This window comes from Dendrobates tinctorius, unplaced genomic scaffold, assembly GCF_039654945.1.
Source record: "Dendrobates tinctorius isolate UK_male_01 unplaced genomic scaffold, ASM3965494v1 ptg000332l, whole genome shotgun sequence".
Lineage (NCBI taxonomy): Eukaryota > Metazoa > Chordata > Amphibia > Anura > Dendrobatidae > Dendrobates > Dendrobates tinctorius.
Window position 1 is genome coordinate 4,200,205 of NW_027361998.1, and position 13,055 is coordinate 4,213,259.

The following is a 13,055-nucleotide window of genomic DNA, read 5'->3' on the forward strand; positions in this document are numbered from 1 at the left end:
GACATCTATTTAATAATGCAGGCAGTCTATATTGTGAATTCTGGTGACTGATCCTTTGTAAAGTTCCTAATTTTATTGAACCCCCAGATTCCAATGCACAACACAAAAGTTGTGCTCATCAGTCAGTGAAACGTCGCGGTTGTTACTACGTGACAAACGCCGGCTTCATGGCCACCGTATATCTCCTGCGATGATGAGTTGCTGAGATACTGTATCTAAGCCTGTGATATGTGATTATGACAAAGCTTACTGACACGATACTGGCACTGTAATGGCGCACTATAGATGACACTGTTATGGGGCACTATGACTGGTCCTGTAATGGGGCACCATAGATGGCACTGTTATGGGGCACTATGACTGGTCCTGTAATGGGGCACCATAGATGGCACTGTTATGGGGCACTATGACTGGTCCTGTAATGGGGCACTATAGATGGCACTGTTATGGGGCACTATGACTGGTCCTGTAATGGGGCTCTATAGATGGCACTGTTATGGGGCACTATGACTGGTCCTGTAATGGGCCACCATAGATGACACTGTTATGGGGCACTATGACTGGTCCTGTAATGTGGCACTATAGATGATACTGTTATGGGGCACTATGACTGGTCCTGTAATGGGGCACTATAGATGGCACTGTTATGGGGCACTATGACTGGTCCTGTAATGGGCCACCATAGATGGCACTGTTATGGGGCACTATGACTGGTCCTGTAATGGGGCACTATAGATTGTACTGTTATGGGGCACTATGACTGATACTGTAATGGGGCACTATAGATGGCACTGTTATGGGGCACTATGACTGGTCCTGTAATGGGGCACTATAGATGACACTGTTATGGGGCACTATGACTGGTCCTGTAATGGAGCACTATAGATGGCACTGTTATGGGGCACTATGACTGGTCCTGTAATGTGGCACTATAGATGGCACTGTCATGGGGCACTATGACTGGTCCTGTAATGTGGCACTATAGATGGCACTGTTATGGGGCACTATGACTGATACTGTAATGTGGCACTATAGATGACACTGTTATGGGGCACTATGACTGGTCCTGTAATGGGGCACTATAAATGGCACTGTTATGGGGCATTATGACTGGTCCTGTAATGGAGCACTATAGATGGCACTGTTATGGGGCACTATGACTGGTCCTGTAATGTGGCACTATAGATGGCACTGTTATGGGGCATTATGACTGGTCCTGTAATGGGGCACCATAGATGACACTGTTATGGGGCACTATGACTGGTGCTGTAATGGAAAACTATAGATGGCACTGTTATGGGGCACTATGACTGGTCCTGTAATGTGGCACTATAGATGGCACTGTAATGGGGCACTATAGATGACACTGTTATTGGGCACTATGACTGGTCCTGTAATGGGGCACTATAGATGGCACTGTTATGGGGCACTATGATTGGTCCTGTAATGGGGCACTATAAATGGCACTGTTATGGGGCATTATGACTGGTCCTATAATGGGGCACCATAGATGACACTGTTATGGGGCACTATGACTGGTGCTGTAATGGAAAACTATAGATGGCACTGTTATGGGGCACTATGACTGATACTGTAATGGGGTACTATAGATGGCACTGTTATGGGGCACTATGACTGGTCCTGTAATGGAAAACTATAGATGACACTGTTATGGGGCACTATGACTGATACTGTAATGGGGCACTATAGATGGCACTGTTATGGGGCACTATGACTGGTCCTGTAATGTGGCACTATAGATGACACTGTTATGGGGCACTATGACTGGTCCTGTAATGGGGTACTATAGATGGCTCTGTTATGGGGCACTATGACTGATACTGTAATGTGGCACTATAGATGACACTGTTATGGGGCACTATGACTGGTCCTGTAATGTGGCACTATAGATGGCACTGTTATGGGGCACTATGACTGGTCCTGTAATGGGGCACTATAGATGGCTCTGTTATGGGGCACTATGACTGATACTGTAATGTGGCACTGTTATGGGGCACTATGACTGATACTGTCATGGGGCACTATAGATGGCACTGTAATGGGGCACTACACCTGGCACTGTGATGATGCCCTTATGATAAGCACTATTTTGGGGCACAATGATTGGTACTGATAATGGGGACCCTGTGCACCATTAATCCACAATGTGGCAGTCCTGCCCACAGTGACACATTGAGACCTTGTAGCATACGACGCCGTCGTGCACTGGTTACAGCCCACAGTCATCCTTCCTATTCTTTACTGCGGTCATTAATTTGGGGTCTAACCTGCGACATTCGGGTGAGTAATCCCTGGACGCATCACAACCATCTGCAGAGTCACAAAGTCTGCAGATGGCGGCTGGAGATGGCGGCTGGAGTTGGAGGATCGGGGGGCTGAGGAGCCGGTGAGGTGGAGCCAGGCAGCTGAGAATGAGAGAACTACTACTCCAATCACTGTTGTATGAGATCTAGAACACAAAGTCAGTTGTTAACTCTCAGGACCACCTGTCGATCAATCAAATCTGTTAGAAAAAAAAAGTTTCTCTCTGGAGGACTTTCCATATGCTACATGGACAAGCTATTATTTCCATTTTTTATTGTGCCATTCTTCATTTCCCCTGTGGGGGAGCTGCAGGAAAGTTAAATACTTGCTGTTGTGTTCTGAATCGATGAGGATCAATTTATGATCAGTTTCATTGGGGAATTTTCCAAAGTGGACAATCCCTTTAACCAAGATCTGTCACTTATCATAAATATGTCTTTGCTGTTGTTGTTTTTTTTTTGTCTGGTGTAAACGCCGCTGTTCTCCTGAATCCGACGCTGTTTTTCTTTTCTTCCTGCGCCTCTCCGTTCTTGAGCTATGGCTATAAAAATCTGTAATTTTTTTTTTTTGCTAAGTAGGCGTGGTTCTCTTGGATACACCCCCGAGGAGAGCAGAGGATCACACCCTGTTGGCTAACAAGGTGTTACACCGCTCCGCCATACTCACCCGGCCTCCGCTCCCACGCCGCAGTCGCCCTCCGCTCCCACGCCGCAGCCTCTCTCCACCCGACGGCCGCGGCGGTCACCTGAGACAGGCCCGCGACCGATGCCTTCCCTGCATGCTATGCGCATGCGCCATAGGCCGCGGCCGCGCCTCCTTCCTGCTTCTTATGCTCCGGCTGTGCCCTGACCCGGGAGCACCTTTGGACCAATGGCTGACCAGACGGGGCCATATCAGGCCGCTTCCCCCTGAGGGAGGCGCCTGATCGTTGTGTTTCCTGACACTCTGGCCTCGCTCCATCGTGCACACTCTGCTCCTGCAGTTCCTGTCTCGGCTGCTCCTCACAGCAGCTTCTCAGTCCTGCTACCCGTGTCCCTGGTTACCTACTCCAGTCCTGCCTTCAGTGTTCCTGCCGTCCTACTCCAGTCCTGCCTTGTGTTCCTGCCGTCCTACTCCAGTCCTGCCTTCAGTGTTCCTGCCGTCCTACTCCAGTCCTGCCTTGTGTTCCTGCCGTCCTACTTCAGTCCTGCCTTCAGTGTTCCTGCTGTCCCACTCCAGTCCTGCCTTCAGTGTTCCTGTCGTCCTACTCCAGTCCTGTCTTCAGTGCTCCTGCCATCCTACTCCAGTCTCAGTCTTACTCCGGTCCATCCTGAGCCGCCCCTCTCGGTACCGGTTACCGTGGTACTCGAACCCCTGGGCCTGCTCCTAACGGTCCCTGTATAGGGGTCGCTTCCACCTGGCAGCTCGCCCGGGGTCCCTCGGTGCCACGGCCCAGAGGGTCCACTCTCGGAGTTCCCACTCCTGACCACCCGCGCTAACAGTACGATCAGGCCATGGACTCCGCCGGTACTACGGCTGCTACCCAGAAAGAGTTGCTATTCCTACGGGAGAATCAGGGGCGCATTATGTCAATCATGAAGTCGATGGACACCCGTTTGTCGGCCTTACAGGTGGCCGATCCTGGAAATGCCACTCAGCTGGCCAGTCTCCAACAGGAGCTGGGTCAGCAGCAAGATACTCAAACCCACATTTTGTCCTACATGGCCTCCTTTGATAGTCGTTTGTCGGCCCTCCAGGCTGCCGCTGCAGTGCCGACTCCTCCCCCTGCGTCTACTGCTCCTCCGACGCCCCGCCTCGCCAAGCCGCCTCGTTTCACCGGGGATCCCAAGCTCTGTAGGGGGTTCTTAAATCAGTGTAGTCTCCACTTTAAATGGCTGCCGCAGCAATATCCCTCGGACCGGGCCAAAGTGGCCTTCATCATGTCCCATCTGGAGGGAGAGGCCCTTTCTTGGGTAAACCCGCTCTGGGAACGTGACGACCCGGTCGTTTCGAGTCTCCCGGTTTTCCTGGATACGTTTCGTAAGGTTTTCGATGAGCCGGGCCGGTTAGCCTCTCTCACTGAGTCACTCTTTAACTTACACCAGGGCTCTCTCACGGTCGGACAGTACGCTATTCGCTTTCGCACTATTTCCTCCGAGCTCGGCTGGAATAACGCAGCTTTGGTGGGGGCATTCTGGCGCGGTCTTTCTAGTAAAATAAAGGATGAACTCGCAGGTCGAGATACCCCGTCCACCTTAGAGGACCTTATCTCGCTGGCTACCCGCATTGACCTGCGCTTCCTGGAGCGCGCTCGGGAGTCAGTGAGAGACAGGCGCTCCTCCAGGTCAGTTTCTCCTTTCACTCAGTCGGCCAGCTCACGTTCAGTCGGATCTTCTTCCCTCTCTTCGGGTGAGCCCATGCAGATAGATCATCTCAGGTTGGCCGAGTTACGTCAGAGAGAGAGACGGGCACAAGGTCTGTGCCTCTATTGCGGTCATTCGTCACACTATATCCGCACCTGTCCTAAGATACAGGGAAACGACTCCACCTAGGTCAGGTAAGAGAGGCCTTCCTAGGTGATGATGATGATTCCTCTCAACCCCTTACGATTTCTGTGCTCTTGGTTTCAGGAGGGAGGCGTGGTTCCGAGGTGGCCTACGTGGATTCGGGCTCAGCGGGTAACTTCATTCGGCCGGAAGAGGTAGACAAATACCAAATTCCTGTAGTCACTCTATCTAACCCAATTCAGATTGCCACCGTGGATGGCAAACCGCTACAGGTGACCGTCACCTTGGTCACTGAAGAGGTGGAATTGCAAATCGGAGCCTTACATCGAGAGAAGATAGCCTTTTACGTTTTACCTAAGCTCTCTCACGCCATTCTACTCGGTCTTCCATGGTTAAGGACTCATCAGCCGGTTCTCAACTGGTCTTCTGGGGAGATACTCCGCTGGGGGCACCCGTGCCAAGCTCGCTGTCTGGCTCCAGTCCGCCTGGCGGCCGCTCCACAGTCACCTCCAGGCCTCCCGGGTCTGCCTCCAGCTTACAGCTCCTACGCCGATGTTTTTGATAAGAAGGAAGCGGAGGTCCTTCCTCCACACCGGCCGTTTGACTGCCCAATTGAACTTGTTTCTGGCTCAACCCCCCCAAGGGGCAGAATCTACCCTCTGTCTCCCGCGGAGACCACCGCCATGTCTGAGTACGTCCGAGAGAACCTCGCCAAAGGCTTTATACGGAAATCCTCTTCGCCCGCGGGAGCCGGGTTCGTCTTCATCAAAAAGAAGGACGGGACTCTACGGCCATGCATTGACTATAGGGGCTTGAATGAGATTACCATCAAGAACAGGTACCCTCTTCCACTCATTCCAGAACTGTTTGACCTTCTCAGAGGGGCTCGGGTCTTTACCAAGCTGGACCTCAGAGGAGCCTACAATCTGGTCCGTATCCGTGCAGGTGACGAGTGGAAGACCGCTTTCAACACTCGAGATGGCCATTACGAGTACCTGGTCATGCCCTTCGGTCTTTGCAATGCTCCTGCAGTCTTTCAAGAGTTCGTCAATGAGATCTTCCGGGATCTCTTGTACTCCTGTGTGGTCGTGTACTTAGACGACATCCTCGTCTTCTCGCCGGACCTCTCGTCCCACAGAAAGAGTGTCCGCCTGGTGCTTCAGCATCTTCGGGAGAACCGTCTGTATGCAAAGATCGAGAAATGTCTCTTCGAACAGACCTCTCTGCCATTCCTGGGATACATTATCTCCGACGCTGGTCTAAGGATGGATCCCGAGAAGTTGTCTGCCATCCTCAAATGGCCTCGCCCCATCGGATTAAAGGCGATACAACGATTCCTCGGGTTCGCCAACTATTACCGGCAATTTGTCTCCCACTTCTCCGCGATCACAAGACCCATTTCTGTGCTCACCCGTAAAGGGTCTACTTCCAAGGATTGGTCTCCTGAGGCAGAGGAGGCCTTTCTGACCCTAAAACGGGCTTTCTCCACGGCTCCGGTCCTGCTTCGCCCTGAGAGCGATCAACCTTTTGTACTCGAGGTGGACGCTTCCTCGACTGGTGCCGGGGCGGTGCTGTCCCAGAGAACCGCCTCCGGTCGCCTGCACCCTTGTGGCTTCTTCTCAAAGGCCTTTTCTCCATCCGAGTGTAACTACTCGATCGGTGACCAGGAACTTTTGGCCATCAAGTTGGCCTTGGAGGAATGGCGCCACCTCCTGGAAGGAGCTGTCCATCCTTTTGTCATCTTCTCGGACCACAAGAATTTGGCCTATCTCCAGTCTGCCCAGAGACTAAACCCTCGCCAGGCCAGATGGTCTTTATTTTTTGCCCGATTTGATTTCGAGCTCCGATTCCGTCCCGGCAACAAGAATTCCAAAGCCGACGCCCTGTCCAGGGTCTTCCAACCACACGAATCCACGGAGGAACCGTCACATATCATTGATCCCACTAGGATCATCACCGTGGCTCCAGTGAACTGGCTTACTCCTCCGCCTGGCAAGACGCTTGTGCCAGAGGATCTCAAGCAAAAGGTTCTTCTATGGGGGCACTCCTCCAAACTGGCCGGCCATGCCGGAACTAAAAAAGACCCTTGACCTTATCAAACGTCACTACTGGTGGTCCTCACTTCTCCAAGATGTACTCGACTTTGTGGCTTCTTGTCCATCCTGTGCAAAAAACAAGGTGCCACGGAGATCTCCGTCCGGCTTGTTGCTTCCGTTGCCTGTTCCTACGGTTCCTTGGGAGAACATTGCCATGGATTTCATCACCGACCTACCCTGCTCTGTGGGCTGCACAGTCATCCTGGTGGTGGTGGATTGTTTTTCCAAGATGGCTCACTTCATCCCTCTGCCCGGTCTTCCCTCAGCGCCAGAGCTGGCCGAAATCTTCATTCATCAAGTCTTCAGGCTTCATGGACTACCTCGACGCATTGTGTCTGACCGAGGGGTTCAGTTTACCTCCAAGTTCTGGCGTTCGCTTTGTAAGCTCATGAACGTTTCCTTCGACTTCTCCTCGGCCTACCATCCACAGTCCAACGGACAAGTAGAGCGTACCAACCAGACGCTTACGGGATACTTACGCCACTTCTCTAACGCCCACCAGAACGATTGGGTCAACCTACTCCCCTGGGCAGAGTTCGCTTATAACAACCATGCTGGTGAGTCTTCGGCCAAGTCTCCGTTTTTCATTGTTTTTGGCAGACATCCTGGTGTTCCTCTTCCGATAACCCCTGCCTCTGAGGTACCCGCGGCCAATGCCTTGTCCTCGGGATTTTCTAAGATTTGGGCTGAGACCAACACATCACTCAAGAGATCCGCTGATCAGATGAAGAACTATGCAGACAAAAAGAGGTTGGATTCTCCTCCGTATCGTGTTGGCGACAAGGTCTGGCTCTCCTCCAAATTCGTCCGACTAAAACTGCCCTCCTACAAGTTGGGTCCACGCTACATTGGTCCGTTTGAAATTCTGGGACGTATTAACGAAGTTGCCTACAAATTGAGGTTGCCTGCTTCGCTCCGGATCCCGAACACCTTTCACGTCTCTCTCCTGAAGCCTGTGGTGCTGAATCGTTTCCTTTCCTCGCTTGATCTTGGTCCTCAGCCGGTGGGTGCCGACAACATTTTTGAAGTGCAGGACATCCTCGCTGTGAAAAGGGTTAGGGGTAGGACTTTCTTTCTCGTTGATTGGAAGGGCTTTGGTCCTGAGGAGAGATCCTGGGAGCCTCGGGAGAATATTAATGCTCCCCGTATCCTCAAGAGGTTTCTTGTTAACCTCCGGGGGGGGCGGCTTAGGGGAGGGGGTACTGTTACACCGCTCCGCCATACTCACCCGGCCTCCGCTGCTCCCACGCCGCAGTCGCCCTCCGCTCCCACGCCGCAGCCTCTCTCCACCCGACGGCCGTGGCGGTCACCTGAGACAGGCCCGCGACCGATGCCTTCCCTGCATGCTATGCGCATGCGCCATAGGCCACGGCCGCGCCTCCTTCCTGCTTCTTATGCTCCGGCTGTGCCCTGACCCGGGAGCACCTTTGGACCAATGGCTGACCAGACGGGGCCATATCAGGCCGCTTCCCCCTGAGGGAGGCGCCTGATCGTTGTGTTTCCTGACACTCTGGCCTCGCTCCATCGTGCACACTCTGCTCCTGCAGTTCCTGTCTCGGCTGCTCCTCACAGCAGCTTCTCAGTCCTGCTACCCGTGTCCCTGGTTACCTACTCCAGTCCTGCCTTCAGTGTTCCTGCCGTCCTACTCCAGTCCTGCCTTGTGTTCCTGCCGTCCTACTCCAGTCCTGCCTTCAGTGTTCCTGCCGTCCTACTCCAGTCCTGCCTTGTGTTCCTGCCGTCCTACTTCAGTCCTGCCTTCAGTGTTCCTGCTGTCCCACTCCAGTCCTGTCTTCAGTGCTCCTGCCGTCCTACTCCAGTCTCAGTCTTATTCCGGTCCATCCTGAGCCGCCCCTCTCGGTACCGGCTACCGTGGTACTCGAACCCCTGGGCCTGCTCCTAACGGTCCCTGTATAGGGGTCGCTTCCACCTGGCAGCTCGCCCGGGGTCCCTCGGTGCCACGGCCCAGAGGGTCCACTCTCGGAGTTCCCGCTCCTGACCACCCGCGCTAACACAAGGTTAGATTTCTACACTGGGATCAGGAGGCCATATCTCAGGAACGGAGAGGCGCAGGAAGAAAAGAAAAACATCGCCGGATTCAGGAGAACAGCGGCGTTTACCCCAGTTAATAAAAATGACATATTGATGGCAAGTGACAGATCCTTTTTGAATGACTCTGATTAAATTACTGAAGGCCATGTTGCTAATTATGTAGGAATCTGAGCACAGAACCTGTTTTACTGCACGTACAATTACTATAAGACAGCCGATGGCTCCGCTCCTCCTATACTACCGCGGTTTTCTAGATGGCCTGGCTGGAAGCTTTGGGAGGTGACGTTACGGCGTTCTCCTCGGTTCTGGGTCTTTCATAATAGGGAGTTTATCTTCCGCTTCTCGTTGGAAGCTGACAACCCATCGATACCTCATTAGCAGTTAATGTAGCGTCACTCGTCATTATTTACGGGGCCGCAGGGGCATTTCCCTTCTGCTACGTTTATGGCGGAGTGCATGACCCAGAAGACTCCGGCAGCTGCTGTGTATAAGGTCACTTTACCAGGTAGAAGCCATAACTCCGAACAGGTGCAGACACGGCTAAGTCGAGCTGTGTTCTATCATAATTTGGGCTTCAATCGTGCACCTATTTCTGTACCTCTCCCTACTGTCAGGAATATTCTGTTTAATACTCAGACACCAAATCCTGGCCACCTGACGTCCAGTATCAGACTGAGGTGGCCAAGACCCCCCAATGACTGATTCTTTGGTAGCTTACTTAATGAATGACTACAATATACATTTTTTTCTGAATGTAGTGCTTCCACCACTAGGTGGCGCTGTAGAGTATCGCCCCAACACCTGCTTTATGCTCTCAGTTTGGAGCTCTCTGGTGACAGCACACCTGCTGGTCAGACAAAGTATTACAGTTGTAACATATCAATAATTCTCCAGTAAATTACATTGTTTTCGTTAATGTATAATTGGGTCTGAATTGCACATAAACGTTAGGAGTTTGATAATGTAAGAATGTAGGAAAAACGTACCCACTAGTCCCTCTCTTATAGTCAAAACATTACTCTGTAGGGTCTGATAGTGCTGATATGGTCTGACGGATATATGTATACCCATCAAAAGTTTACACCGGTTTTTTTTTCCTCTGGAATTTATGTTTCCCTCAGATACGTAATTTAGTAATTAAAGCGGGCAATGGTTTCCTGAACAGATATGCAATTAGCCGACCACTAACGATCCCTCGTGTCAGCCGTAATCGCTCTCAGCTGCCCTGGTGTGGGGGGCTCCTCCTAATCATTGTGATGCAATCTGCATTTATTCTAACAAACACGAGCCCCCCCTCCGGAATGGTAACTGCACACTGTGCGCAGCAGTGGTTGTGTGCTGCTCTCCGGGATGGAAAGCTGAAACCATAGGGAAGCGTGCCAGGACACGCGTGTGTGTACAGAGAGCGTGCATCCATATATATATACGGAGCGTGCATTAAAGTATGTAGGGAGCGTGTATCCAAGTATGTAGGGAGCGTGCATCCAAGTACGTAGGGAGCGTGCATCCAAGTACGTAGGGAGTGTGCATCCAAGTATGTAGGGAGCGTGCACTCAAGTATATTGGGAGCACACACCCATATATATACAAAGTATGCATCCACGTATATATGGAGCGTGCATCCAAGTATATAGGGAGTGTGCATCAAAGTATGTAGGGAGCGTGCACTCAAGTACGTAGGGAGCGTGCATCCAAGTACGTAGGGAGCGTGCATTCAAGTACGTAGGGAGCGTGCATCCAAGTACGTAGGGAGCGTGCATCCAAGTACGTAGGGAGCGTGCATCCAAGTACGTAGGAAGCGTGCATCCAAGTACGTAGGAAGCGTGCATCCAAGTACGTAGGGAGTGTGCATCCAAGTACGTAGGGAGCGTGCATTCAAGTACGTAGGGAGCGTGCATCCAAGTATGTAGAGAGTGTGCATCCAAGTATGTAGAGAGTGTGCATCCAAGTATGTAGGGAGCGTGCATCCAAGTATGTAGGGAGCGTGCATCCAAGTATGTAGGAAGCGTGCAGCCAAGTACATAGGGAGTGTGCATTAAAGTATGTAGGAATGTGTAGAAGAGAGGGCCAGGCTGTGGGTACTGATGGAGCGCCGGGTCCGGAACCGCTGGGGCCGAGCCTCATGTTGCAAGTGGGAAGGAGATTAGCGAAGGAGTGGAATGGTAATCCGATTAAAGGGGGCGTGACTAGCGAGAGGGGGTTAAAAGAGTTTGTGCAGGAAAGAGAAGGCTCCCGCCGGAGAGCAGAGCGGGTGAGGACTGTTGACGGACTGTGGGGAGAGACAGGCCGCGGAGTAGAGATCCTGGACAGGTGCGGCAAGAACTCTCAAGTACTGGTGCAAGGAAACGCACACCGAGTGGAAGGTTACCGAGGACTCCACTCTCTTGCACAGCATCTTCATGGACTAGGGGCTCAGCGGGCAAAACCGGTGACCGCCCACTGCCTCCAGAAGTAAGACGTTGGTTAGGTGGGGAAGCCTGAAGACTCAGCACCGGCCTCAGCCGGCAGCCGAGCAACCATCGGACTCTGCGAGAGAAGCGGCAACAGAGTCACGTTAAGTGAAACTGATTCATAGACAGTAAAACTGAATTACCGTTACCCTGTTTAACCCTTGTCCCTTTAATTATAGCTCCCCTGTTTTCTCCCTGGGAGGAGGATATTCCTGTATTGATAAAGTGAATAATTGTTAACCCCTTCTCTGTGCTTCTGTGTCACTGCATCCGTATACCTGTGTTACAAATGCATCCAAATATGTGGAGAGCGTACATCCAAGTATATAAGAAGCGTGCTTCCAAGTATGTAGGGAGAGTGCATCTATATATCTAAGGAGCTTGTATCCAAGTATATAGGGAGCGGGCCTCCATTATACAGTTGTGCGCAAAAGTTTACATACCCCGGCAGAATTTTTGCTTTCTTGGCCTTTCTTTCAGAGAATATGAATGATAACACAAAAACTTTTTCTCCACTCATGGTTAGTGGTTCGGTGAAGCCATTTATTGTCAAACTATTGTGCTTTCTCTTTTTAAATCATAATGACAACCCAAAACATCCAAATGACCCTGACTTAAAGTTCACATACCCCATTTCTTAATACCATGTATTACCCCCTCTAACATCAATGACAGCTTGAAGTCTTTTGTGGTAGTTGTGGATGAGGTTCTTTATTTTCTCAGATGGTAAAGCTGCCCACTCTTCTTGGCAAAAAGCCTCCAGTTCCTGTAAATTCCTGAGCTGTCTAGCATGAACTGTGCGCTTGAGATCTCCCCAGAGTGGCTCAATGATAATGAGGTCAGGAGACTGAGAGGGTCACTCCAGAATTTTCACTTTGTTCTGGTGTAGCCAATGATAGGTCAACTTGGCCTTGTGTTTTGGATCGTTGTCATGTTGGAATGTCCAAGTACGCCCCATGCGCAGCTTCCAGACTGATGATTGCAAATTTGCCTCCAGTATTTGCTGATAACATGCTACATTCATCTTTCCTTCAACTTTGACCAAGTTTCCTGTGACTTTGTAGCTCATACATCCCCAAAACATCAGCGATGCACCTCCGTGCTTGACAGTAGGAATGGTGTTCTTTTCGTCATAGGCCTTGTTGACCTCTCTCCAAATTACCTTGTTCCAGAAGCTTTGAGCTTGGTCTCTCTACTGTATTGCGTACTGTAGGCGAGATACTTTGTGGCATTGCGCAGTAATGGCTTTCTTCTGGTGACTCGACCATGCAGCCCATTTTTATTCAGGTGCCTCCTTATTGTGCATCTTGAAACAGCCACACCACTAGTTTTCAGAGTCCTGTATTTTAGCTGATGTTATTTGTGGGTTTCTCTTTGCATCCCGAACAATTTACCTGGCACCTGTTGACAAAATTTTTTTTGGTCTACCTGACCAAGGTTTTATTTTTACAGAGTCTCTGATTTTTCATTTATTAATCACAGTCTGAACGCTGCTGACTGCCATTATCAATTCCTTGGATATCTTTTTGTATCCCTTTCTTGTTTAATAGAGTTCAGCAACCTTTTCCCGTAGATCCGTTGACATTTCTTTTGATTTCTCCATGACTCATAATCCAGAAACGTCAGTGGCCGGATGAAAGATGCAAGAG

General features: G+C 51.0%; 1 protein-coding gene across 1 annotated transcript in view; it reads left to right on the plus strand.

Moving 5' to 3' along the window:
* SCARA5 (scavenger receptor class A member 5) overlaps positions 1–13,055 on the plus strand; it is a 410,475-nt gene that overhangs the window by 144,264 nt on the left and 253,156 nt on the right. The window lies entirely within an intron of this gene.